Below are 12468 nucleotides of genomic sequence, written 5' to 3' on the forward strand. Positions count from 1 at the left end.
ATGACTCTTTTTCCTAAACTGCATTCAGATGTACCAATTCCTTCAAGTTTTATGAATTTTTGAATTTTTAAACTATTTTCGAATGTATGGGACATCCTGTGTATAGAGAGTAGGATTAGGCAAGCCTCGGTATCAATTGATATTCATAAAGACCTCCGTACCAATTGAGAAAAGTATATTCATATAAAGTGGTTTCACTAGTATTATTTATTCATATCTGGGTAAGTTTCCTACATCCCAAAAATTAATCTTGAGAGGAATATGAACCATAAACGTGTGTACCTATCAACAATATAAGCACTGAACTGAGGAAAAAAATATAAGTGAAATGTTTTTGTCATTTATATAACGAAAAAGTGTCTTATTTAAAATAACCCGTTAGTGTATTTGTTAAGGAAAAAGTGACAAACTGGTAATTTTTTCATGATCGCCTATTAACACGATTAAGTTAGATAAATTTCACTGTGTAATTTTTACTTTTTCCGACTTACTTTTAGTGAATTCACTTTTACCGAAGAATATGTAGAACTTCCAAGTGGAGCAAGTAAGTTTGATGAATATCGAAAACATTTATCACTTTTATCAGAGAATACGAGTACAGTAATGTCAAATGTTGTTATTGTGCTCGATGAATATCATTGAAAGTTTTTCTTTTGTAATGAATTGTGCATAATTTTCAAAATTTAGTTCACAAATATCTGTTGGAACAATTTTCCGACTACATATGTTTACGGTAGCATCAAAAAATATTTTGTTATCTGATTCATCTACAACAAAAATTTGGTAAAATGGAACGAAATGATTGCATAGAAAAATTTTACCGACGCGGCTGATGAAGGAAAAGTTATGCTAATTTCAGCGCTATTCAGAATATGTTTTTATCTTAATTAGAATTCAACCATCTTTTTCTCATAATGTTCTTCTCTTTTTTCTAACAGTTTTTTTTTTGCATATCTAGAATGTGGTTAAAATGGAAAAGCCAAGAAGAAACTGATGTCAGGTAAAAAAAGATATCTTCGTAGTAGGTTGGGTAAAACTTACGCAGCCAAACACGGCACCGTTTTTAAAGTAAAGTTTGAGTTTTTCAAAAACTGCAACATCTCTTTTTCCTTATCGTCTTAATTAACATGTTTCTCCTCCGTCGAAAAAGTGGGTATCGTTTGCATAAAGTGGAGGAGGCGACAAGAAACAAGCAAAACTTGCTTTCCACGCTCGAAACAAATTCTAGTTTAATTACCGCATAAATATTCCAATGACTAAAATTTTCTTTCCGCCTTAAACCTCGACTTCTTTTAGTAGCAGAGTTTGTGGACTTTTTTAATTAAATTATGCTTAGTCTTCTTTTCTTTCTAGTCGTCCATCCTACACCTCCTCTTTTCTCTGTTCTTTGTATTCTTGAATGAATGCATACATACATAAATACATCGAGCATCGTATTTCACGGCGGGGAAAGCGTAAGGCGAAGCTTTATTCCAGCAGAGCCAAGTAACATCGAAAAATTGTTTGCATTTCCTGCCTTTATGCCGCAATTCTCTCTCTTAGGTATCAACTAATTAACCCGTAATTTTTACTCCCACTTTTTCTACGGGAGGAGCTGCGAATTGTTTTTATGTCTCTGTAGTAATCCCAGAGATTAGAATTCACAAAAATCTTTTGTATTGTTCGTTGCAATAAGTGCAATGAAGAATTTGTAAGAAACGAATGCAACTTGGAGCTCATTAGCCGTAACAAGGAAACGCATAATGTTCCAGTCGCTTTAAAAAAAAGCCACTTTCTCTCCACTTTCATTACAACTTTCGTGTTTTTTTTCTTATTCTCCTGTGAAATATCCTTTTCTCCACTTTTGCTTGCCGAAAAGAAAGTGATAAACATAAGGAAAGATAACTTGAGTGTAATTAGCTAAAATGAATGGATCGTCGTATAAATTACTAGTATGCTATGATTACGAACTAATTCTTTACGAATATATATATACATTCTGGTAAAAAGAGAGAAAAAAAATGGGGGAAACGCGATAGAGAACTCTCCCAATGTGACAGAAGATTTTTAGCAAGATGATAATGAGAAAAATGTATTCTTCGCTATAAAACTTTGGACTTTTCATTAATTGTTTAAAACGTATTTCCATTAATGGTACCACAAGTAACGGGTATAGGTCACTTAATTCATAGGAATGAGTACCTATAATTGAACGTACAAACTTAACGATTGAACAAAAGTAGTACAGTAAAATTATTTTATGAACATCCTGTCCAAGTTTATACTCATCAGCAGGCCGGTCCTACAAATTCTGCCGCCTGAGGCCAATAATTCCCCCCCCCCTTGGATACGACTATCTGAAAAGAGTTTTCTTTCTTCACGTCTATTATCCTAGTACTGTGACATCATACTGATGATTTAAAGCAGTGGTTCTCAAAATTTTTCCACTCGTGGCTGGCTCCACACTGGCTCCCTTGCCGTGACAACGTTTATCGGCGGCTCCACAGAATAATCTAAAAAAGAACCACGCTTCAAAGCACTAAATAGGAAATCATCAATTTCAAAACTCGCTGCGATGTTCTTTACAGAGGTTGGCGATGCCCCTAGGAGCCACGGCGCAAACTTTGAGAAACACTGGTCTAATCCCATAGAAAAGACAGAAAATAAATTACTCAAAGATTTTAGGTGTTCTTTGTCGGAGACAAACTTGGCACTTATATAGTGTCGACGTTTTTTGGCGATATTTTGGGCTGTCAAATTACAATAGTCGGTCAAAATATAATACTTTTAAAGTATCGTGGAGACTGCTGCAAAAAAATGGCACGAAGTTAGTGGCTTTTTATAGCACCTTGTGTTTGGAAGAAGCAGATTCCGTGTCACGCACACGATTTCGATAACAGACTGAAAGAGAACAGATATAAGTACACTGATCCCGCTTATAACGTTCCCACTTAGAACGTTTTCCAGGTAGTACGACTTATCTTCGTTTTTCCAACTCTAACTAATTCTCATTAAGATTTCCCGTTTAAAGCGTTTTCCTGCTCACAACGTTTCTTCATGGTGATTTTTTGAAGAACGTTACATGTGAGATCCACTGTATACACGCAGTGGCTCTCAAACTTTCCTCACTCGCGGCCTTTCCTCACCTTACGCGACATTCATCAAAGGCTCTCCATAATAGTCTAATATTGAACCACTTCAAAGCAACGAACTAGCATGTATGAATATCGCAACTTCACCGTGACGCCCCTAGAAGCCGCGATGCGTTTTTTGGAGAACCACCAAAACATTTTTGAACCGAAACAGCACCACGCCAGAGATGGGCATACTTCTGGTATGGTGTTGGCTGAAAGGCGCATTTGAACAAGGAATTTAAGGTTGCTGAGGTATTCGGCCAAAAGGAAAGTCAACTGGAAAAATGTTGATAAAGAGTGAAAAATATTTTACAAAGAAAAGAAAGAAACTAATTTTTTAGAAACCAGCTCCTGCAGAAATCTCAACCTGAAGAACCAGATGCACCCAAGGTCCTATTACTTATGTGATTTCGAACCTTTCCGAAAGATGGATGCAACTAGGAAATATATAGTCCGACCTGTCTGTTGAGATCGGTGGCACTTTTGGAAGTGTAGAAAAGGAGGTGTGTATTGAGATGAATTGCGTATTGAATAGCAAAGAGATGAATAGAGCATTTCAAAAGTATTGTATTTACTTGCGCTTTTGTTTATCCACTTCGCGTTTTCCCTCTCAAAATGATTTCGGTGTGCAAAAATTTACGAAAGTGAAAACACCGTCATACAAATCTGTCATAAAAAGATGCCACCCCTGTGAACATGCCGCCCTAAGCGGCTGCCTCGTCGCCTCATGCCTATCGCCGGCCCTGCTCATCAGTATGTTGGCATTGATGACACAATCTCGAGTTCTTTGTACAGTTATTATATCATGTCAATTATTATTTTAACTAAAAACTAATGCAGTGAAAATTGTATATAACGAATGCGGCAGACCCTAAGCAATCGCGAAGTGCGTCATTGTATGAAGCCCTCCAAAAGTTGATCTGTTTTACACAAATACAGATACAAGGTGAGAACAGACAAAATGCCCAACGAGGTGGCTGAGAAAAAGATGCTCATGATAAAAATGGATGTCAAATATTTCTAAAATGCAGCAACCCCTAATTACAAATGCAATTACATGTATTAAAACTAAAGACTCTATATACATATGATAGAATATAATACAATGCCCATAAAAATATTTATGGTTGTCTTATCTAAGTATGGGTAGCTTCTCGATTTAACCCAACATGTTTATCGTATTTCTTTTCAAACGTGTCAATTGTGTTAAAATTTACTATTCCCGGGGGTAAGCTATACAATTTATTTTAACAACCCTATCTAACTCATAATAGAAACGATGGTTGTTCGAACCAAAATGAGCGACCATGCACATTTGAACGATAAACTTCATGCTCCATTCATTTGCCCATGCTGCAATATTGTTTAAGTTGGTCTGGAGCAACTTCCTATCGCTTTGATTCCTGGCTAACCCCATTAGCTTCACGTCATCTGCGAATTTTCTAGCAATCCTATCGATACCGTTATCGAGTTTATCGATAAAAAGTGAAAAAGTATAGAACCAAGGACACTTCCTTGAGAAACTCCACTTGTGGCCTGTAAAATCAGAGAATTCCCCATTCACCATAACCTATTGTGAACTATCTTAAACATGATTCTACCTAATTCAGCAAGTTGCCAAAAAATTTCTCAAAAATGTTTTTTTGAAAAATCAGGTCCCAGTTTCTCAGGACGCTCCGTACTCAGTCTGAAAATTTTTTGATTTTTAGGATCCTTCATGGCGAGGTCCAAAAAGAAGCCGAAGCATGGCCCTGCTTTGCCATCACCGAAAGAAATATCGTTGCTATCTACGTGACAACGTCTTGGTTAAACATATCGAAGCCACCAGAAGAATGACTAAGTTCGTTCGAGTTGAGCTAGCCAACGACCCTCATCTTCAGGCTCAAGCCATCAACCTCGTCGCTGTTCACGAAAATGATCGTAAGCTCTGGGTCAACAAAGAGATCAATTGTGAGTTAGAACGACAATTCATCGAAATTGTGTCCGATCATCTTTCGTCGAGATACGACCGGAAACTCGTGCTTAATCTCTTGGACATCGAGAATTCGGCCTGCTTGGTAATGATTTTACAGCATTTTTTTCCTTTCTAGAGAAACGCATCATAAAAAACATCATAAGACGTGATTTCTTTGCGATGCCACACACTTGGGCTGAGAAAGAAATCCAATGACACACACACACGTTACGGTCAATGCGATGAATTCGGTTATTGTGCATAATTTTTGACCTATCTGGTTTGAAAATTTTTTCCAATTTATCACTTTTACCGGTGATTATCTATAATTCCCAGCTCGTACTGGTAAATATGAGATAAATCGTTAGTTAATCCGATAAATTTAATGTCAATTAAATTTATAGGATATTTTGCTCGAACTTCTAGGATTCGATCGGTGGTGTTGATTATGTTTAAATTGTGATAAATGTGAAGGAAGCTAACATTAAAAGACGATAATAATTGAAAATTTTTTATCCTTATAACAATTATTTTTATGTAATGCAATTTTATGGTAAAATATGCGTGGTGCACCCATCACGTATGAGAGATACAGACAAGTGGTTGAATTTAAAAAGCAACATTTCCGCATTATTTCTTCTATATCTATCATTTTTACCAACTTCAATGAGGGGCCGTGTACATTGAAAAACAAAGAAAGTGGTTTTTATACAGTTTTCCCGTGTGCTCAAAAATCCAATTAGACAGTTGTTGCCTGTCTCTTCTGAGGCCAATAAAAAAAATCCACGTTTCTTAGTGCAATATTCGCTGAAGTATTTGAACTCGAAAATTCGAGAAAAATTGGGAAAGAATAGCATAAATGAGGGAAAGAAGCGTTTTTCGTTAGATACATAGGTAAGTAATATATCCACGTGTAATCACGCATAGCAAAAGCCGCGTTTCTTGATAAATAAAAGGTATAAAAAAATGTAGACATTTACAGTTTGAATAATGTGCGACTAGATAGATGTGAGTCCTTTGACTCATGTAACATGAGTATTTATTTCTCCAGATGCGATATCTGCGAAATCGCAGTTGACTAAATCCCAAGCAATCTAAACAAGGATACACACTTAGTTCAGCTAGGCATGCATCATCTCTGCCATTCGACCAGAAGCCCCTACCGAAGTAAAGTTAATCCTAGCCTTCCTCAGCGGGGTTTCAGAAACAAGATGTTTCACGGGTCATTATTGTGTCTCAGTACTAGATGTCCACGGGTAGTAAAAATGCTTTTTACGATCGTTCCATTGTTGTGGGTCAGCAACTGCGTTGTCGAGATTAACGGAATGACCGCCTCCGATGGGACAAAGAGAATCTCCTTTCTCGTTTTTTTCTTTATTCTGAATATAGTGTGGAGAGATGCTCATTTATTTTGTTTTTTATGCCAGGAAGTCGATTTGCAACACTGGTATTCGTCTATTAAAAACGACATAGAACCATCTTTTTGCTCTACGTCATATCCTCTACCAAAAGGGCCTCCAAAAAATGGCTCGGGGATCCATGATGTTCTTAAGTCAGCCACCTCGTTGGGCAATTTGCCTGTTGTGGCGTGGTATTTGTATTTGTATTTGTATAACCGTTTTTAAAACCTGTACCGTCGTAACAAATCGATGAAATGTATTTCATATACTTATTTTTGCATCACATAATTAACTATGCACTACAGTGAAACTTCGTTCACGTGCAAATATTTTGAAAAAAAAGTTGACTTGCTTAAGGAGCAATGATTCGCATTACGAGCAAATTTGCACACAATTTGCAATCTGTTTATTTATTTTCACGTTATCACAACTGAGCCGATAGTTCATCGCTTTCTCCTACACAAGTACTGTGGAGTTGTGGACAATGTTCTCTCTCATGGTCTCCAGTAAGAGTGCCTCACTCGAAAAATGAACACACGTTTTGCTAGCGTAACTGTTTGCTATACGAAACTAGACATAGTAGCAATGTAGCCACGAGTATGTGCGCTTGAAGTTTTTTTAAATTTCGCTCGGAGAAAACTGTGGGATGATTGCGTTATTAAACGCGACTTTGTGGGGATAGCTTACGAACAGGAGCACATTTTTCGAAGAGATTGTGTCCTTGAAGAACATTATAGGATTGGAGGTGCATGAAGATGATATTCAAGATCTGGTGAAAGAACATGGCTAAGAGTTGACCGTAAATTAACTGTTAGTCCTTTACACGCAACAGCAAGAGTTTATTTACGGTATCCCGTCTGAGGAAGAGAGAACTAGGAAGTCCCTCACTTCAAATGAGATTAGAGAGATGTGAATAATGTGCGCTCTGCAAAAGTTTATAAAAAAGAACGAAATAAAGCTGTAGCAGTGTGAGCAATGAATCTGTCCAACGACAACGCCATTCCCCATATCCGAGAAGACCTAAAAATAAGGCAACATGCAAATGTCATTGTATAGGTCCTTTTTGAAAGTCACACAAAAAGAATAAGTTGTCTAACAACAGTGAGTCCGTAAATCGCCCTAAACGATAGTCCCTCTCTCTCTCTCTCTCTCTCTCGTCGTTTAGAATAAGTTAATTTGTAAACATTTTAGTATTGCATGTTTATTTATGGTATTATTATACTAGATATATATTATTGCATTATTTATCATATTATTACTGTGTTGTATTATTGAATGCCGTTTCTATTAGTCATTTTTATGTGAATCAATAATTGTGGAACGAATTAGCCGAGTTTCGATTATTTACTATGAAGAAGTTTGATTAGATGTACGAGCAATTCGGATAACGAGCACGTTGGAGGAACGAATTAAGCTCGTTAACCGAAGCTCCACTGTACTGCAGTAGCCTTAAATCTCGCAAATACGAATCAAATAGCCGCAATTGTTATTCAAATATTTATATGGCATTTCATATTCATGTCATCAACTACCTTTTTTTTGAAAAAAAATATGCGTATAGAGCAGCGTCCGAAATCATTGGTGGTTCGCTGGTCCGAGACCAGTGATTAAACGATCGGACCACCAAGAAACATTTTCGCAAATGTTTTTTTTAAAAAGAGATGCCTCTTCAAACCTCCATACTTAGTTATTAATAAAGCCACAGAAACAACATTGGTAGCTTCATAAGGTTTGACTACAGTTTTAATTGTTTATTAAGGAAAATGATTTTAGGAAAATGAATTATAGTAAAACCTCTCTTTTGCGGTCATCGGTGTGATAGAAAAATTCGTTCGTTAAAGGGAGGTGACCGTAAATTAGAGGTTTGAAATGCATACTTTTATTATACAAGGAGAAATTATTATTTTGTCGTAAAAGACAGATGACCTCATCCGAGGGGTGTTCGTTAAGAGGGATTTTACTGTATTATTATTATTCAGGAGAGACTTTTCATTTTGCGGACCACTCATGATGTCTGCGTACCAGTAGGTTTTAGTATTCACTGGTCCGGAGAACAAATGACTTTTATTTTTCAATTCTAACACTAGTAACCTATATAGAGTGAAATTGCCTCCATCAACACAAATCATATCACATCAATCAGATGTGTGAAAACTTGTTATTACAATTTGATAATTTTTGCCGCTCACCAGTATTTTTCTGCATGCAAGGGAAATTAGACCAGGACCTACAGTTTGTTGCTAATATAATTGCGAACGGGTAGCGTTCGACATTTTTTTTCGCGTCTTGCTTGAGAAGTTAATCAGTTAACCCCTCGGTGAGGAGTTTGAGTTTCCTGTGGTCATGTTATAACAGTTTTTGTTGCACCTCCGACTAAGGAAGGATTTTGGGTTCATGAACACAGGATGATCGTATATAAAGTTAACGTTTTTATTTTAATAACTATACAACCCCTCGTAACATGAATGACATATCACGTTATTTGGATACTTATCACACTATTTGGATACTTATCACATTATTTGGATACTTTTATCAATAAAATGTCTTGCTCTTGTTACCTATGCACCATAAAAATAAGCAAACTGATTATAAGCCAGAAAAACCCACCCCTGCAGAAATTTAGTGTGGTGAAACTTAATACAGCATAAAAACAATAGCGGAAAATGAGTGAACTAGCGTTTGTTTTTGATTATGCATTTTGTAATTGCATTTTGTAAAACGCCGTAATTAAAAACGCGCTATAAAAGTTTTAGATTACTGGTTGCATCTTTTATAAAACTTGAAAAATGCAACCAATAAGCGTATCGGTATATTAGAGTAGGGGTCTTCATGTCTTGCTCTTGTTACCTATGCACCATAAAAATAAGCAAACTGCGGGCCGCGGGCTACCAGTGGCCCGCCGAAACATTTCGATCGATTGACGAAATATCGTTAAAAAATAGGGTAAAACGAAGATTTCGACAAAAAAAAAGTCACCCAGCTTCATATAAAGACTTATAACAAGGGCAGGCTGATCAGTGTACAGTATTTATCTTCTTAAGTGTAAAAGTAGTAAAGTAGTAAAAGTGTACGGTGCTAAGGCCACCGTACACTTTTGACCATACATAACTTCCAGTACATCCCATCCTCCTTGAGTGGGAGAAAGCAGAAATGAACGCAATTTCCATGGTATCGTATTTCTCGATTGCATGGTTTCGAAAGGAGCAGATGGATGTATGCATCTTGATTGGTTGGAAGAAGGGGATTTGTACTATATTGGTACAGTTAGTTTACTTCTGTTTTTGGTCTTTGAAGCCTTTGATCAGTCTTTAAATGAGTGCATGATGGCGAACCGTGACAGCAAAAAAAGGAAAGTTGAAGAAAAAGTGAGATTTTTTTCAAGAAAAGTGGTCATCCCTTTATTTTTTCGTCGAACACAAGGCTAAAGCAGTTTGTATAATTTGCAATGAGAGCGTAGCCACGATGAAAGAATATAATATTAAGAGACATTACGATACTAAACATAGTGCGAAGTATTCTGGATTGGAGGGACATTTTCGAAGGGAAAAAGTCAATGAACTGAAATCGAAGCTGAACTGTCAGCAATCATTATTCTTTGGAAGAAATGAATGAAAATTGTGTTCGTGTTAGTTATATAATATCAGAAAAAATTACGAAACGCGGGAAGCCCTTCGTTGATGGAGAATTCGTTAAAGAATGTCTTCAGTCTGCAGTTGATGTGCTTTGCCCATCACAGCCTCAAGCTGTTCGAACATCAGTTTGTCTGGTGTGACAGTAGCAAGACGCGTGGAGGATCTGTCAGCAGATGTATTCAAGACCTTGAAATCCAAATGCGAGGAATTTTTGCTTTATTCAGTAGCTATGGATGAATCGACGGACGCAACAGATACCGCACAAGCAGCTATTTTCATTCGTGGTATTGACAAAAACTTCAAAATTGTTGAGGAGTTAGCTAGTATCGTTGCACTTAAGGATACCACACGAAGTTTCGACTTATATTCAAGTTTAGCAGAAACATTGGCCAAATGTGAGTTGGACTTAGGCAACATATCTGCCATAACTACAGATGGTGCTCCCTCTATGACCGGTCAGAAGACAGGGGTAATCACATTGATAAAATCAGATGCCGAAAAATGTGGGAATACGGAGATGATGGCTTTCCACACTTTTATTTCCCTGTTATTAATGTTACTTAAATAGGGAAAAATTGGGAAAAAATATTCTATGCATTTTGTTTGAAATTAAATTTTTTTATCACTCTTTTTACAAATTTCTTCGTGGCCCCCTGTCAGCAGCCGTGGCTTTCCTTTCACGAGATTTTCATCTGTGGCCCCCCTTGGAATATCCTGGGGCCCCCTGGGGCCATATGGCTTCCGTTGAGAATCACTGATTTAAATCAGCGGCTTGGACAAAAAATTTTCTGATGTTCGGTATTGACTTTCAAGCAGCTTTTGGGAAAACAGCTCACAGTACAAATTGTGGTAATCTCAATGATGCACACCTTTCCCACCCTAATGGGTATGCAGGTAACATTCCTGTCCAGTATGATACTAGGCAGGGCAAAACGGGATAAATCCCCGAGTGGAGTACCAATGAGGTCAGATTCGAGAGAAGCGCCACTCTATTAATGTGGTTTTATGCTAAAGATACAGATCTATAGCCTTCAATCAATAGAGCTTAGCACTACATGACAGCAGTGCCGAGCTGAAGCCCTACCCCACACGCAAGGCAACGAATTATCTAACAGTAGGGTAAAACCAACTATCTCACAACGGTTGTCTAGTCATCTCCTTGAGGGAGGCAGAACTGTGTTGCACCTGGCGACATCCAAATTTCTTGTGGTATGGTCGAAAGTCTTGGACATACTTCTCACCCGGCGTTTCGTTTCAATGATGCAATTGCCGAACCTGGTGCGTTCAAAAACAACCTTTTCGGTTATTCAAAATTGTCACAGCTAATGTGCGATTGCTGACAGGGGCTCCACCTTTAATGAATGAAGTTAAAAGAATTAACTAAAGCAAGGGTGCACAACCTCCGGCCCTACGCGCCAAATGAAGTTCCATCCGAAACACAACCTAAAACAAAAAAAGACAATCTTCCATATGAAAGTCATTTCCATCTTGTTGAACGTTAAATTAAGGTGCGTCAAAGTGAAGCAATACTCAGCACGAGGCCACACAAATACAGAAAAAAGAGTGTGCTTTACCAAAGGCCAGAACAGACGAACAGACGAGCGGGGGGGGGGGGGGAGGATAGAAAGGGCAACTGCCCCAAGTGGCAAAATTTAGGTGGGGCAAAAACACCGTTATAAAATCATATAGTTTTAGAGAGGGGGTTGCAAAATTATGTTTGCCCCCCCCCCTCCCCCCAGAAATCCTTGTTACGGCCCCGGCTTTTTAAAAAGTTTGAATTGAAAAGTTGAGAAATTTAAAAAAGTTTTCTCATTTAACAGATTTTGAGAGAGAGACTAAATTTTTTGGAATGACGGGAAGTAGATGACCGTATCAACAAACTGCGTGGCACCTAGGCCCCTCTGATCAGACTGTTAGGGTGTCGAATCTGTGAATGAGTGAGGTCATGCACACATTACAACTGTACTCGGGATGCCTTCAACGGAGCACCTCCCGCTCCTTCAATAATTGCGACTGTTTCGTTTCCTGCTATAAAAAGGGAGATGAAAACATCGCCGCTATAGGTCTGTCTCTCTGCCAGCATCGTTTCAACGCTGTCATTGACAGCCATCTATTCCTCTCTAGTGTTTGCAGTGGTGTCGTTCACGATAAAATTGAATCGCTACGGAATGTATACGTAACACAGTGTTGTTTTCAGAAACATATCCAGATTCAGTTGGGGCAGTGTTTTTGTTTTTTCGTCCATGCATCCCTCTTGGACTATGTGTTTTTTCTTGTGCACCCAACCATTTTAAACATGGTTCTGAAACATCCAGGAAGGAGACCCTTCTTATTAAATACATTTCCGAGTAAATTTATTTATTTTT

General features: G+C 37.8%; 1 protein-coding gene across 4 annotated transcripts in view; it reads right to left on the minus strand.

Annotated features, from left to right (window-relative positions):
• kn (EBF transcription factor knot) overlaps positions 1–12468 on the minus strand; it is a 301491-nt gene that overhangs the window by 220086 nt on the left and 68937 nt on the right. The window lies entirely within an intron of this gene.

The sequence above is a fragment of the Pholcus phalangioides genome, unplaced genomic scaffold, assembly GCF_987345545.1.
Source record: "Pholcus phalangioides strain wild (caught in Gottingen) unplaced genomic scaffold, Ppha-v1.0 ptg000011l_1, whole genome shotgun sequence".
NCBI classification, from domain to species: domain Eukaryota; kingdom Metazoa; phylum Arthropoda; class Arachnida; order Araneae; family Pholcidae; genus Pholcus; species Pholcus phalangioides.